Raw genomic sequence first — 11,233 nt, 5'->3', positions numbered from 1 at the left:
ACAGGGGCTGCAGAACAAATCAAGTACTTCCTTGCTGATTTCAAAAACTACCAGGTCTTTATTGGTGAAAACCAGAATCCAGATGGCAGGCTGCTCTGCTGGACTGCCCTGAGGATGGTGTGACCCCATACATGATTTTCCTTAAGGATGGTTTAGAAATGGGAAAACACAGTTGGCAATTTGGATCCATTACCGGTCATCACCCTAAGTGGCTGCTGCTTTTCATCCACACACCAGGACTAGAAAAAATGGGATTGATGTTATCTTGAGCTCTTCATTTATTTTGACCTTGATTTATTTGAAGCAGAGGCATTGTTTTGGAAGAAAAACATGTCATGTAGGTTGTCTAAAAATGAAATACATTTAAAGCCATTGGAGAGAATGCCTCTCAGTTTAATACATGTTTCAATCCATCCTGTGTAGAGTTCCTGGAGAAGCTAAGCCTGGTGTATGGGCCACTACCATGAAGCGTGTGACTGTCTTCAGATAACCGCTGCAGTGAAAACTACTTCTGGGGCTGCAATACTACAAACAAGGTCAAAAGTCCTAATTCTGACTTGAAGTGAAGGGAAAGACCACACCCAGAGCACCATGGATTCCTTAGACATTTCATCACCTACAAACGGAAGTAGTTAACTCTGGAAGAGCTTACCAAAAGAATAACAAAAGACTCAGACAGTTGGGAGCTAAAAGAAAAAAAAGATATCTTGATAGTATTGAGGCTGCTGTATGTGTTTAATGTTTAATTGAAGCTACGATGACTCCCTAAAACACTCAGTAAATAATCGTATTCCATTAGAAATTTTAATTCTACCTTAAACGTATACTATACATTTTGACACAATACCTTAAAATTGATCACCTTGTTAATTACCCCCATGCATTTTCAAAATAAACTGTTATTCTCATCTTCTACTAGAAAAGATCAGCAAAAATTTGAACAGATACAACTGGAGAAGATCCTCATTGGCAGTCAGATCAATCGAGCTGAAAAAGATGTAGATACAGCAAAACACATTTTAATATATATATATATAAAATATATATATATATATAAATGTGTTTATATATATATATAAAATGTGTTTTTCTGCTTAATGTAATGTTTATTGTTATCATCTATTACATAATAGCATCGATACTGGTAAAAGAAATTTTAGGACAAACTAGGGTGTATAGCACCCATCATCTCTCGGGATGAACCAGACAGAATCTAAATTTTCTGATATACTAATTCACTTGAATTTGTTTGCACTTACTTAACATGAATGGGTTTCTAACCAGGAACATTTCTTTCTTCATATAGTGTCCTTGACCTTTATTTTTCCCTTTGGACAGGTAAAACTTCTAAATATATTCATGATGGAAAAAATCAAACATATACAAAGGTAGAAAGAATAGTATAATAAAACCCTGTGCACCTGTCAGGCAGCTTCAACAAATATCAACAAGTGACCAATCTCATTTGTTTCTTGCTGTTTTTATTTGTTGTATCACTTATTCTGTATCTGACAAATGGCCACAGTTACTGACATTTACGGAAAAATACTTTCTTTTTTAAGTTGCATTGGTACTAGTTGTGTTTTTAATTTTTTTTGTTTTTCAATTACAGTTGACATTCATTATTATTTTATATTAGCTTCAGGTGTACAGCAAAGTGATTAGACATTTATATAATTTACAAAGCGATCCCCTCGATTAGTCTAGTACACATCTGGCACCATACATAGTTATTACAATATTATTGGCTATATTCCCTATGCTGTATTTGACATCTCCATGACTATTTTGTAACTGCCAATTTGTACTTCTTAATCCCTTCGCTTTTTTTACCCAGCCTCCAAACCCCCTTACAATCTGGCAACCATCAGTTTGTTCTCTGTATCTATGAGTCTGTTTCTGTTTTGTTTGTTAGTTTATTTTGTTATTTAGATTCCACATATAAGTGAGATCATATGGTATTTGTCTTTCTCTGTCTCACTTACTTCACTTAGCATTACCCTCTAAGTCCATCCATGTTGTCACACAGGGTAAGATTTCATTACTTTTTATGGTTGAGTTGCTCAGTTATAAGGTAGTTCTATCTTTAATCATTTGAGGAACCTCCATACTGTTTTCCATAGCGGCTGCACCAATGTGCAATCCCACCAACAGTGCATGAGGGTTCCTTTTCTCCACTGCCTCTCCAACACTTGTTGTTTATTGATTTATTGATCATAGCCATTGTGACAGGGATGAGATGATATCTTATTGTGGTTTTAATTTGCATTTCTTTGATGATTAGTGAGGTTGAGCATCTTTTCATATGTCTATTGGCCATCCGTATGTCCTCTTTGTAGAAATGTCTATTCAGGTCCTCTGACTATTTTTTAATTGGATTCTTTGCTTTTTTGGTGTTGAGTTGCATGGATTCTTTATAAATTTTGGGTATTAACTCCTTATCAGATGTATCATTGGCGAATATCTTCTCCTATTCATTAGGTTTTCTTTTCATTTTGTTGATGGTTTCTTTTGTGGTCAATCTCATTTCATCTATGCTTTATATCATTTCATCCCAAAATACTTCAGTGTGTTTCTTTTAAAGGTACATATAAACCTTAAAATAATAACCATTCACATAATATGAGATATGGTTTCAGTGTTAGAAGTGTTTGGCAGGTTGTAGGCTAAAGACTAAGAAATGTGCACTGGGACTTAATAAGTATGCCCACAAGTATTTGTAGGTTTAAATATTTGCTTCACAACAGATAGGCCATTGTTTTACCCGATGGCTCTACAATTCCTTCGTTGGCACCTGCAAAGCTATTTCTAATATTCTTTCGTAACTATTTGTGGGTGGATAGATGAATATGTTGTTGGTTAAAGCAACCTTGGGAAAGTTTTTGTGTTCTTTTCAGTGAGGCTGGTGGGGTAGAGTAGGTTTATACAGCCACAAAGTAGCAAGGAAAGAAGCTGTGAGTTCCTCCAGGTGCAAAAGGAAACTATTTTCTTCATGCTCTATACTAGTCTCTAACCAGGGGCACTTCTTCCTTAATGCACTGTCACTAACTTTGCCTTTCTCTGGCCCCAGGGTCTTGTACAATAGTGAAAAAAAAGACAAAGGAGACGCAGTACTCTAGGAATATATAGAGTGTTTGCACAGCTCTTCATAGCTTACCATGTATTTTCAGTGATGTTGTCACATTTAACTTTCACCATAACACTGCTGGGTTGGTATTACTGTGCCTGTCTTATGGTGAGTGAGCCAAGGATCAAAGTTAAGGGACTTACCAAGAGCGTGCAGGAGATGAAGCTGGGGCTCAAGCTTCCTCTGGCACACTCGTGGTTGTTTTGTTTTTCTGGGCTGTCTGTGGACTAAAGCTTTTTTTTTAAATAAATTCTGAAATTATAAAGGATGAAGGAAGGAGTGTGGAACAAGTTTACAGTGAAGCATCTTAAATGGACAAGACAATGGTAGACCTCCCCTTCCTTTTCATATCTCCTAACTGGAAATGGAGATTTCCCTCCTTGCCTTCTCATGGAGGGACGGGTCTCATCATGCTGATCTTCATATTAACAGTAGAAATGGAGTCAATGTATTGACCCCAGGCTCCTGTAAAACAAGGTTCTGTCCCTGGGCCCAGGGATAAAATTCAGCAGTCCATGGGCTTGATGAAGGAAAATTCTTGTAAAAAATTTTTGTGAACCTCTAGCATTTCCCCCAATTATGAATGTAGATTTCAAATTATAGTAATTATTAACTGTTCCTGTGAGTCTGACACTAAGAGCAAGACGAGTCATTTTCCTATCACATTATAATTGTTGTATATATCTTGAAAACATCCTTTATACTCATCACTGTTTCAAAATATGATAGATCCTAAACTTGCAGTTGGATCTTATTATTTAATGTGTTAATAAAGACTCATGTCACAACATTTAAAGACATTCTGCTAATTGTATTTCTATATAATTATCTATTTATCATGTGTATTTTATTTTGTGCACTTAAAAACATTACTTTGAGAAAGGGTATAGGTATCACCAGGCTGTCTTAAGGTCTATGGTACAAATAAAAGTTGTAAAAACTTGCTCTAAAGAAACATTCACTGAAAATCTTAAATTCGTCTCAAGGACCAAAAGTTTAAGAACTTTTTTTTTTTTAAAGAAAGAACTAATTTGAGGCAACAATTTCTTAATTTCATCATCTCTTCCATCTCTCTACTTGGTCCACAATTCTTGACAAACTGCACATGTGCAATAAACATTCATAGAAAATGATGCTCTTTTTTCTTGTTGAAAAATGAATAAGCTGCTAAAAACATACTGAGTTTTGTTCATGGGACTCTTCCTGAAAGAAGAGATGATTTAAGATGGAGAGTTAAGTGGGAGAGGAAGGAATATCTATCTATCTGCAGGGAGGAATTAGCCAAGGACAAAATTTGCCTTGAAGAAGACATTCTGCACTGAGTCTGAAAACAACATTTGTCTTATGTGGAAAACCATGCCCGTGCTAATCTTTCTGTGTCCTCTCAACCACAGGCAATCACATTATGCAAGAAATAATTTAATAATTTTATTTTCAGTTGACAAGCACTAAACTATGTGCTAAATCTGTTCACATCAGGGAAGATACTTGTTGCAGAAACATTGGCTAATATGTTCTAGTCTCAGAAAACCATTATATTATAGTTCTTAACCTAGGTACAGAAATGAAAGGGTCTAAACATTTGACTAATGTATTTTGATTCGACGTACATATTGGGAGGAATTCCAGACCTCTATATAATTTGTCTGAGAAAACTGTCACAATAATAGTCTAGTCTTTTACTTTGCTGCTAGTAATGACTTTGCTTGTTTTGCTATTTCTTCTTAGTGCCAAACTCTGTAGTTTGTGTAGCAGACCATATTTGTCATGGCCCCAAGCATTTGTCCTGGCTCCATCTCTCTGGAATGTCCTTCCTGTTCTCTCTGCAATCTCAAGATCTAAGTCACCATTTTCTTGCAACCTTTCATTTCAGATTGGGTTAACTGCTCCTGTGTGCTGATAAAGTCCTCTGTCCTTCTAGGGTCATCAACCGCTCTTGCTTCCCCACACCTTAACTCTCCAATCCATTACTCAACATCATGCTCTGGACTATGAACATCTCGAGACTGGAATTATGTCTTTGAGTTGCAGGCAAATATTAGGCCCTCAAAATTGTCTATACAATTAATTGGACGAATAATTGAATAAAGTCAACAAAGAAAAGAAAACTAATGTGACAACAGGTAACATGAAGGCTGAAGGGTATGTAAGGAAGGGTGGGGGGCCAGTGGTCCCAGGCATAGTCACTTCCAAGAGTTTAATAGAAGTGTGTGTGTGTGTGTGTGTGTGTGTGTGTGTGTGTGTGTGTGTGCATGCCTGCATGGGAGTGGTGGTAGTACAGGGGAAGTGAGCTTTATACCTGACTGTATATAAAGACTTTCATGGTAGCAAGTAGGAATGTCACTCTGCCCCTTTCTGGTGTATAAATGCTACATTTCTCTAAAGCAGAGAAATTGGTCCATACTCTCACCCACATGATTGGCAGAAAATTCAAATTCAATCATGTTTGGGGGGTGAGGGGGGGGTCTTGCTTATCCTCCAGGGGTTCATTCAAGGATCTCCTGGTATTTGGGATGCCATAACCTTAGGAGTCCTTATCAGCTACTCCATCTGCTGTGACACCAGTTTTTCAAGGCACAGGTCAGGCAGTGTGTACCAGGAAGGCCAGAGGTGTCCCTCATGGTGGTCCACTCCTCTACCCTACACAGGCCACAGAGACCCTCAGGGTCTTCGAGTCTCCTAGGAGTTTGGGGGTAAGTGTGGAGCCTCCGAGGGGCCTCCTGCTAAGCATGTCCATGAGAGAAAGCCCAAGCCCCAGGCTTTTCCAGAAACATTCCTGGTTCCTGTGCACGTATCCCACCCCCAGCCTGTGGGAAACCAACGGTTTTCCTCAGTAAAGTAACATGTGTGGCATCCACTCCAAAGCCCTAACCTTCATGCTCTCTCTCCTCTGGGGAACACAATCCAGGGAAATTTTTATACGGAGTGTCATGGGTGGAAAAAGAACCTGGAAACACCAATTATTCCTTTCTTACAACTCACCTTGTTACACAGATTTTTGTAAGTAACAGGAAGTTTTAGTTCCCTCTTCCGAAAGCCCTCCCCCTACCAATCCACTGGCAGCCCAGAATCTCCCCTTAGTTCCAGCCTATTTTGCTTTCAGCGTGGAAAAGCTCAAAGCACAGAGTCTTGGCAGCTGTCCCAGTTTTCTTTATCCTGTTCATGACTCCAAAGAAAACATTTCTGAGTCAAAAACAAGCTGGAGGTTTCTGTTGAGACCTCAAATATTTTCCCAGAGTCCATCATAAAAATAATAAGGTCATGTTGTAATTTTAAAAAATCTATTCAAGTACTTGTGGCAAGAGCCTGCTATAGTTTTGTTTATTGTGCAAAGGACCTCAAGTCTGCTTCTAAACAAATTATTTTCCAAAAACTAAAGCAGGCTTCGCTCTGCTGATCCAAATCTCAAGAAGAATCAGCGTTTGTTATCATCAAGCTCCAAACAAATATTTACATACACTTAAAAATTGATTTGCAACTTGCATATTTTCGGCAGTCATTATTCATGCTAGCATTGTCACTCAGAATCTGCACTCAGAATGTTTCTCTCAAAATATTTTACTTTGGTAGAATAAATGTATAGTATATTGCTAAAGACATATTGGACAAGCATGGTCATCAATGTATTGTACAGGAACTTGATTTCATTTTGAAAACTAGGAAATTCATGAGAGGAGTTTTGGGAAGAAAAAATATTTTATTGATCAATCCCATAATACGTATTTACGTTCTCTTATGAATAGTGGTAACCAGGACCCCACCTGTAAATGACAAAACTAAAAACCTGACTCATTCTATGAGTAAGACTTCATTTTAAAATAAATATATTATGAAAACATGAGCAAATAATATCAGAGACAACAAATGCTTAACTTATGAATATTCATGTTCTTCCTTTCACTGTCCATTAAGAATAATTCTGCCAGAGCCCCCTTGGTTTGTGAGGCAAGAAAAGCAGAGACAAGATGGGTGTGTGATTGCTTTGCATTAAAATAGGCTAAATTTTACTTCTGGAAGAGAAAATGTTGAAGGTGTAAGGAAAGGCAAGAGCCAAGGAAGTCTTAGAAACTTGTCACTGGCGGTTAGGACAGAGTAGGGGGTTGAAATGATAGAACCTTCAGGACTTTCTGTGGGGCAGGCTGTAGTTCCAAAACAAGGTGGAGACTGGGCTTGAAGTGTTGTCATGGGCTATGTATTAATCCCCTTCCCAGGCTGTAGAAAGGAGCTTTTAATTGTTGGATTTTTGTCTATTTAATTTTTGAATAGAATATACATTCACAAGCTTCAAAATTTTAAATGTACTATGAGGTTTATCGGGAAAAAGTCTGTGTAACACTCCAGGCCTCAACCCCCCGGTTCTCATCCCTGGAGGATACCAGTATTACCAGTTGCTTGTCTATCTTCCAGCCGTATTTTATGCACATACAAGCAGGTAGGCATTTGTGTTATATATTCTACCCCCTCATATTTTTATACAAGCACAAATTCTTCTGTATGCTGCTTTACTGTCTTTACAATATCTGGGATGTTGTTTCATTTTATTAGATAAAGAGATTCCTCGTTCTTTTTTTGCAGATGCAAAGTATTCCACTGTAGCAATGCACAAATATTTTTTAGCTAGTGCACCCTTTTGGCTGCTTCCAATCATTTGCTATTATATACATAATGCTATGAATTACCCTTGTCCGAACTTATTTTGTGCCAAGCACCCCTTCAGAGGTCTGGTGAAGCCTATGCACTTCTTCTCAAGATAATGTTTTCAAGTGTATAAAATAAAGTCCTTAGGATTAAAAGGAAACCAATTATACTGTAATATAGTTATCAAAATATTATCATTAAAAAATATATGTGCTTATTTATTGATGAATTAAATGACAATATCTAGCAGTGGGTGTAATAACTACTGTAATTTCTAAGTATAAATGAACATAAAATGATATTTCAAAGTTTCTGCAACAACTGCAAAGACACAAAACATCTGATTTTTATTGGTAACAAAAGCATAGGCTGATACTACTGTGGTTTCCTGCCTACTTTTATAATTAAAGGAAACGATAAATTTCAATTAGAGTTTAGAGAATACACAATTTATTTCCCATCCAAGCTGATGAGTCCCCTAATTTTCTGTGCAGCCCCCGTTTAGAAGCCTGCCTTCTAAATACATCATTTCCTAAACATTCAAGTATATTTGTATATATTTGTGAATTCCTAGAAGTGTTTTGAATTAGCAATTGCTAATATATTTCTAATTGAATGCATATTGTCAAACTGCCAGAAATACTGCCATTTCACCAGCACTGAATGAGGGTGTGTGTTAGCAAGCATTTTAATCTTTTCCAACCTGAGAGATGAAAAATAGTATTTTAGTGTAGTTTTATTTTGCATTTGGCTTATTAAAATCAAACGAGCATCTTTTCGTATATCTAAGAGTCATTTTCTGTATGTGCTTGTACTTTGCTTATTGTCCTATCCTTTTGTTGGCAAGTTTGTTGTGTGCTGCCAATGCCAGTGGGACAGCAGTCATGGAAACTAATGAAAACAGCACCCCTGGGAGCTGGCAACATGACGCCCTGCTTGTTGGTCCTAGTGAAGATTATATTGCTATCCATTGTATTTTTAACCTAAGATTACTGTTTCTTGAAATCATTCGAATAGATTAAAATAGACTCTAGAATCTTCAGAGAACTAGTCTTCTTTAGGTAACAATATTGTCTAAGCCAGAGTCTGGAAGAATTCACAACAAACTGATAACTCTAGTTAATCTCTGTCAGGGGAGGTAGCATGGGAAGGATGTGAGAGAATTTTTACTTTGTCTTTTTCAACTCTGCATTTGTGTATTATTTGTATGTCATAAATAAATCAAAAGGATGAATACACATGATAAAATTAAAATAATACAGAGAGGTATAAAAAGAACAGTAAAAGAATTCCTTTTTTTCAACCTCCTCCCAACATAGGAGTTTGTTTTTTTTAAATTACTGGAGATGCCTCCTGAGCCCGTATTGTGGTACTGGAATACCTTTTCCCACTACAAAGAACCAGAGGTCCTTAGGAAAATAACTGATACCAGGTCTGGGGTCATGAAATGTATGAAATGAGCCTAGCACATCTTGTTATGCTAGGTGTCAAGGAGGTTACCAAAGACAACTAGAGCCATGGCAAAAGGACTCAGGATCCAATTTGAAAAGGCTTCCACTGACCAGAGAGAGAGCAGCTTGAGCATCAGTAAGAATAATAACCTCGGCAACCTAAAGTACACTATGAATTCCGGGGGTTCACAATGATACTAAATAAAATAAGAATTCTTTGGTCGCACTAGGAGGTTGATGGGGAACCAACTCATTATTTTGAACAGTGGTGAATCAAGAGAAGGAATCTCACATTTTTCCTAATTTTCTTACTCAAACTATGTCATTGGGTCACAAATACTACACAAGGGGAAAGTTTTCTTTTTAAAAAGTAGTCCAGCTAACAAATGAAGATGTAATGATGAAATGCACCATTTTGTAATTCCTAATAAATAATTTGTCTAAGCATTGATCATCAATGGCTGTGGACATCACCAGAAGCAAACCAACCAGAACTTAGCCCCCAAATGAAAAAACACAATCCCATGTAAAACAAAAAATTGTCTTGCCAAAAAATTCAATTTAAATCAAAAGACCTACATCTTATAAAGTCCTCAGTCCAACTACCAGTTTACAGGAAATACAGATAAGCATGTGAAACAATAGAGGTTTCCAGACTGTGGAGAAATTTCTTCAACAAAGAAACTGAAAGAGCGGAAATAAAAGAGATGGAGGGAAACCTTCAAAACCTTAACAACCAATCATAATATGCAGACTTGTTTGGATCTTGAGTCAAACATGCAAACTGTATAAACAAAGCGAAACAACTTTTACAGCATTTCTAAGGCAACTGGAACTTTGATCATTGGAAGCATATTTGACACTATTCAGGAATTATTCTTACTAATTTATAATATTTTACATAATGTTCTGGTGGCTATGTTTTCAAAAGAAACATCCTCTTTTAAAGATACATACTGAACATTAACAGATAAAATAACATAATATCTGAAATATGTTTCAAATAATATGGAAGAGAGGGAGTAGTTGAGGTGTTGATGTAGCAAGATTGGCTGTGGATAATTGTTGGAGCTGGGTGAGAGGATCTGTGGGGAACTAATATTATATTATTCTGTCTAATTTTGTATATGTTAAAAATCACTAGAGATTAATTTTTCCTGAATAAGGAGAATGTGGCATGAGAGGGGCTGAGAAATATTTTATTTCTGTTAGGTTCTATGGCCACATTATTTTTTTAAAAAATTGGAATTTTCAAATTCACATTCTGTATGGATCAGAAATGTTTCTATCTGCATTCCATAGGAAGGAACAGCTGTGTAGTCAGGCAATCTGGTGTTCAGGAGATAGGTTGACGGGTTTGGAGAAGGCATGTGCTGAAGATCAGCTTACCTGGGAAACAGACTTGGGATGGAGATCAGCCTGCAGAGGTTTCTGAAGGAGTGCTCTTAGGATGATCACCTGTGAGGGGTTAGGAGTGAGGGAAGCAGGACTGGGCAGCAAGAGAAGTTGGAGTATAATGCAGTTATAGCAGGGACCTCCGCCGATCCCACAAGGGGATCTGGAGCTAGGGTGGCTTATCCTAGCTTATTATCCTTCCGAGTTGTCTCAAATGAAGCAAGGCAGCTAAGTCTGTTCTTCCTCATCCATCATTAGAAGTGGGTTGTCCTTAGAAAGGGCCATTCCTGTGAGGCAGTTTCCAAAAGCTGAGAGCAGTTCCCAGAGAGACAGCCCCAGCTGTGGATGGCTAACGTGCCCAGCACACTCTCAACTGTCTTGCCAAAAATGAGGGGTGAGGGAACAGGTCCTCGAGCCTGAAGGGGCCCTGGGCAGTGCCCCACAGAGCCCACTGCACCAACTTCCCTGCACACCATTCCAGGCATTATTACTCGTAGGTGAACAATGTGTAGAATTAGTCCCGAAAGGCAAGTCTTTACAACAAATTTTTGACAACACACCAAACCCGTATAAAATGATAAAAGGTTTTGTATCCTTCACACTTTTTGTACCTATGTGACAC

The 11,233-nt window shown here is 37.6% G+C and overlaps 1 pseudogene; it reads left to right on the top strand.

Moving 5' to 3' along the window:
• Positions 1-871, top strand: part of LOC117038659 (translationally-controlled tumor protein-like) — a 2,393-nt pseudogene extending 1,522 nt beyond the window's left edge.
• The last annotated feature ends 10,362 nt before the right edge of the window (positions 872-11,233 follow it).

This window comes from Rhinolophus ferrumequinum, chromosome 2, assembly GCF_004115265.2.
Source record: "Rhinolophus ferrumequinum isolate MPI-CBG mRhiFer1 chromosome 2, mRhiFer1_v1.p, whole genome shotgun sequence".
NCBI lineage: Eukaryota > Metazoa > Chordata > Mammalia > Chiroptera > Rhinolophidae > Rhinolophus > Rhinolophus ferrumequinum.
The sequence above is the reverse complement of the archived record's forward strand: the minus strand, read 5'-3'. Positions and strand labels throughout refer to the sequence as shown.